Below are 6,000 nucleotides of genomic sequence, written 5' to 3'. Positions count from 1 at the left end.
CTGTCTAGTCAAAGCTATGGTTTTTCCGGTAGTCATGTATGGATGTGAGAGCTGGACTATAAAGAAAGCTGAGTACAGAAGAATTGATGCTTTTGAACTGTGGTGTTGAAGACTCTTGAGAGTCCCTTGGTCTGCAAGGAGATCCAACCAGTCTATCCTAAAGGAAATCAGTCCTGAATATTCATTGGAAGGACTGACACTGAAGCTGAAGCTCCAATACTTTGTCCACCTGATGAGAAGAACTGACTCACTGGAAAAGACCCTGATGCTGGGAAAGATTGAAGGCAGGAGGAGAAGGGGATGACAGAGGATGAGATGTTTGGATGGCATCACTAACTCGATGGACTTGAATCTGAGCAAGCTCAGGGAATTGGTGATGAATAGGGAAGCCTGGCATGCTGCTGTCCATGGGGTCGCAAAGAATCGGACACAACTGAGCAATTGAAATGAGGAATGAAAATAGACATTTGAAAATTGCTATGGCTGCTGTTTAAATTCTTCTCCATGAATATTTGAGTGCTTACCATGAACCACACAACTTTTTCACTGGGGGAAATTTTACAACAACCTCATTTATAAAGACATTTGTAGACCTGAGGCTGATTTGCCATGAACATTAGTAACACTTATACAACTGAGATCATGAGAAACAAAGAGAGAGGGGGATATGGTAAAGGGGTGTGGGTGCACAGAGAAAGAGGAATCAGTTTGGGGATTGCTGAGGGTGGAGATCATGGAAGGAGCATTTGTTGAAAGCTTTGAAGGATGAAATTCAACAGGTGTAGGTAACTCTGGAGAAGGATGTCCCAAGGGAAGATTATACCCCAGACAAAATCGATAGAACAGTTTTTTGGGGGAGGGGTGATGGGTAGTTTTGAGGGACTATAATAATGTTTACAGTGTAGGGATGTGTATGTTTGTGTGTGTGTGTGTGTGTGCAAGTGTTTGAGAGAGAGAGGAGAGAGAAAGAAGTGTGGAGAAAGGACAAAGAGAGAACAAGGATCATGGAGTTAAGGCCATCTGGGCACAGATTTCACAGAGCCTTAAAAACTTGCTGAAGCCATTTGGAGTTAACTAAATAATGCAGGTCATGGAGCAGGAACGAGAAAAGTCTCAGCTGCTCTTTAGTATCTGGACACAACAATTAGCTCATCTGATCAACAAATTTAGGCCGGAGTTAGTAACGCCCCCTCCTCCAGGGTCATTCTTTTCCTCCCTGATATCATAAGTGCACATCCAAAAGAAGACTCCAAAAGATGACAGCAGACTCAAGGAATGGCTCCCTGCTGGGATTTCATCCCAGTAAGTAAGGACAACACAAGAGGGAAGCAGTGTGGGCACCCTTCTATAGCACAAGCCACGTTTGTCTCAATTTGAGAGGCTAATTGTTTTTTCTAAAGCTTCCCTTGAACATATGCCCTTAAAGGGAATGATTTAAGTGTTTATTTTTACTTTTCAGCAGGAAATGTATTCCTCTGTAATCAAATACCTAGAATTGCTGAGAAAGCTATATTTCACAAAGGAATGTCAGCTGATAAGTATAGAATGAGTGACAAAATTAGAAAATGTGTCTGCAAGCTCTCATCTAATTGATTCAGGCAAGAATTTTCAACTGGTGTTAAAACTATTTGGTGAATGGAAATATATTGTAGAAATGTAATGAACAAAAGTGAGGTTTCATAGCTCCTCTGATCTAAGCTCAGCATTGGCCCCTTTCACTCTAAAACCCAGCTCCTTACAGAGGCCACCAAGGACTCACATCACCTGCCCTCCAATCCTTTTCTGAATTCAACCTCACTGTGATCCCCTTGTTCCTATAACTTCAGCCACATTGCCTCCTTACTATTTTTTGAATGGATGTACCAGTCATGCATCCTTTTAATGATCTTTGCTCTCTATCCTATGTCTGGATTTTTCTTCTCCCAAATATGTGCATGGTTAAGTCTTTCCTGATACAAGTCCCTATTAAGAATCAACTTCTTGGATTTCCCTGGTGGCTCCTGCTGACACAGGAGACATGGGTTTGATCCCTGATCTAGGAAGACCCCACATGCTGCAGAGGCTGTGTGCCACAACAATTGAGCCTGTCTTGAGCCACACTACTGAAGCCTCAAGCCCTAGAGCCTGTTCTCTGAGCATCAATAGAAGCCACTGCAATAAGAAGCCGGCTCACTCCAACCAGAGAGCAGCCCATGCCACAATGAAGTCCCAGCACAGCCATAAATAAATAAATAAAATTACACAAGAAAGAGAGTCAACTTCTCAACACCCTGTTTACAAATACATCTCGCCCCATTGCCACGCTTGAACTCTCTCAGCCTCTGTCACTCCACTCTCTGCTTCTCCCTCCTAGGCATCTACTAACTGCTAACCTATGATACAATTTACCTGGGTTAGGAGACAGATATTTTTGTCCTGTGTTTTCTGCAAAACTCCTAGGAATCTAGGATAGTACCTGGAATGCAGCAGTTGCTCAAATATTTGTTTAATGTATTGAATAAAAGCCTGCGGGCAAAGGAACCTTTGGTGGAGTCACCCTTGATGAGTGGTACCGCACTGCTCATACATACAGTAGGAGCACAGATCACAAGTGGGACTGGCCTCTGTGTACAGAAAGCGGCAACCCTTGCTCATGGGCATTTCACTACCATAAATATGTGAAAGGTGGCACCTAATTAGGATATGGTAAACATATTAATGCTGAGAAATCAATGAGCTTGGAGAACAGAAAATCAGTGCTTTTGACAGAGGAATCTGTTAGAGAAACAAACACAGCAGAGGCAAGGGAGAGGGTAATACCAGTTTCTAGAACTGGGTTTCTCCACTTCAAACATTCAGAAGTTTTGTCTCAGATAACCTTCATTAAGAAGCCAACAGAAATCTCCAACACCCATGCAGCTTCTTTGAATTTTCCTCATTTTGTGAGCCATTCTAGAAACCAGCCCAGGATCTGCATGCTGGGGAAAGAATCTTTCATCTGACAAGGTGAATAAGGCAATCTGCTTCTTCAATCTGGGGGACTGTTCTCGCAGGAGGCCAGGGTATTAAGTATAATCACCTGTCTGGGATCAGGAAGCAGAGGGGAAGGGTCAGCAGTACGCAATTCAATCAACCAGGCTGTGAAGTCGTTTCATTTCCTCTTCTATAATCAGCTTTGTTTTCCCTTGTTCCTAAGATTATGATCTTTTATGTTTTTTTCATTCCAGCAGCTCCTAACTCATGAAGTCATGGAATTAGTGCCAGGGGTTTGAAAATTCATGAGAGCTAAACATTATCATTGGTGGCTCAGAGGTTAAAGCGTTGCCTGCAAGGCGGGAGACCAGGGTTCAATCCCTGGGTCGGGAAGATCCCCTGGAGAAGGAAATGGCACCCCACTCCAGTATTCTTGCCTGGAAAATCCCATGGACGGAGGAGCCTGGTGGGCTACAGTCCACGGGGTTGCAAAGAGTCGGACACGACTGAGCGACTTCACTCACTCACTCAAACATTATCATTAGAGTGAATAAATATCAGATTTATATATATATGTGCATGTACAAATACATGTACATATGTGTACACACACATATATATACACACATAAATACACATTATTTGGAGACATGGGTGTTCCTGGAAACAATGAGATATGAATCCTATTAAACGTGTTGCTGAATTCATTGAGTGGTTTGATTTAATACTCCTAACATAGTAACCATTTGTCACAATGGCTCAAATAAATCAGTTGCTATTAGCACATTAGATAAAATCTTCTGTAGGAAAGACTAGGCTAGGGATAAATCATCTAGGTCAAGTTCATTATTTACTTCCCTAACAGGATGGAGAACTAGAGAGACGGAGAGATATTTAGGTCTTGTGGCGAAATAAGAGCACTGCAGCAGAATCCTCGTCCCTGGACACCAGCGTGATGCTCTCAGCAAGTGCACTTGCTCTCAGCAAGTCAACCTGTCAGCTGACTCCAGACTTTCAACATTCCTCACTGAAGGAACCTTCCCCTACCCTTTGACCTCTGACCATTTAATCTCTTGCTAGGGTGGTCAGAAGGGCCTCCATAGTGGCTCAGTGGTAAAGAACCTGCCTGCCAATGCAGGAGTTGTGGGTTTAATCTCTGGGTCAGGAGAATCCCCTGGAGAAGGAAACGGCAGCTCACTCCCATATTCTTGCCTGGAAAATCCCATGGACAGACAGAGAAGTCTGGCAGGCTACAGTCCCATGGGTCGCAAAAGAGTTGGACATGACAGGGTCGTCAGAATCAAGGGGCCAGAGTGCTCAGCAGATAAGAGAATCTTACTCCTGAAGCTAAGACCTCCTTTCAGTACATGACCTATTTGTCTTTCTAAAAGCCATCAGCCTCTGCACAGCCTAGGAAACAGGGTGAAATGTGCCCTTGCAGCAAAAAGTTACAGATGAGTTTCAACAGAAAATGACATTTCTCTTTGCCCTATTCATTTACCTTGGTAAGCTAGTCTTCCAAGTTTTAAAAACTTGGGAAAATTATTAAACCTCTGAGTCAATTTTCTCATTCGTAAAATAGGAATGATGCTTGTTTTATTGAGGCAAATGAGAACTAGAGGTCAAAAGCTTGGAGATGTGCCCAGCAGACAGCATGCATCATTATAAAATACTCATTTGTTATTTCTATCCAAGCTAAGGTGCCATAGTAGAGAGAGAATTTCATTATTATAATTATTTAAAATATCATTTTTATAATGATTCCTAATTATTTGTTTTAATCAGAAGGTTGATATTTTCTTCATTTATGAGTTCTTTAGTGAGAAGCCATAATCTTTAAACAGTTAAATGTGCTCCTGGGTTTCACTGGTGACTCAGACAGTAAAGAATCTGCCTGTATGATGGGAAACCTGGGTTCAATCCCTGGGTTGGGAAGATCCCCTGGGTAAGGAAATGGCTATCCACACTGGTATTCTTGCCTGGGAAATCCCATGGACAGAGGAACCAGGCAGGCTACAGTCCATGGAGTTGCAAAAGAATCAGATACGACTGAGTGACTAACACTTTCACTTTCCTCTGAGAACTTCCTATGACTTTTCGCTGTGTTTAGAATAAAACCCAAACTTCTTCCAAGGCCTTCTGATCTGGTCCTTACCTTTCCTTCTACCTGTATTCTCTGACATCTCTTCATTTTTCTCAAGCTCAAACTTAGCAGGCCTCAAGCCTGGCGCTAGCCTTGTAGGGTAGCTGTTCCCCTGAGGCTCCAGCTTCTTTCCTGCGTTGGGTCCTTAGCATCTGCTGAGGACACAGCCTTCAAATTTATCTCCCAGGCTTCCCCAAACTTTTGGGGTAAGAAAGAAACTGCCATCAATTCCCTTAACTCCCTTTCATTCCTTATACATGATGTTAAAAATAGAAACAAAATCACAGATTTTTTTGTCACTGCATGCTTTCCATTTTCCTTCAATATTTGTTTACCTAGAGGTGGGCAGTGCCCCCTGCTAAGCTGTGAGCTTCATGAGTCAAGGAGCCTGGTCAGTTTTGCCCTTCACTTCACACACAAAGCACCAAGACAGGGAAGCCTCTCTTTTGTTGAATGAATGAAACCATAATTTCTCCTCCACCCTGGTGCCAAAATCATCTCTAGTGAGCCTTTCAATTCCATAAAGAGATCAAAAGTGATAGTAAGTGTCAATTTTAAAAATCATTCCCAATTGCAGCGACATATACAGAGAGATGCATCTGCCTTCATGGAAGCAGCTTTGACATGAGGGCAGGGTCGGGGGGATGACATCAGAATTTAGAGGGATACTGAGAAAAATACTGTGAGCTCCCACTCCCTAGCAAACAGAACCACAAGGATCTGATAACATCAAATTGTCTATAATTACTGGAAATAAGATGGAAAAACATTATAGTCACGTAGAAGGCTTTTAGGGGCAAGGGTAGTGGGGAGAACTGCAAAGGGGCACAAAACCGTGGAGATACATGTGTTCATCGAGGTAACTGTGGTGATGGTTTCACAGGTTAATCCATGTGCCATAACCT

Source organism: Oryx dammah, unplaced genomic scaffold (genome assembly GCF_014754425.2).
Source record: "Oryx dammah isolate SB20612 unplaced genomic scaffold, SCBI_Odam_1.1 HiC_scaffold_5, whole genome shotgun sequence".
NCBI classification, from domain to species: domain Eukaryota; kingdom Metazoa; phylum Chordata; class Mammalia; order Artiodactyla; family Bovidae; genus Oryx; species Oryx dammah.
This window is presented reverse-complemented; position numbering follows the sequence as displayed.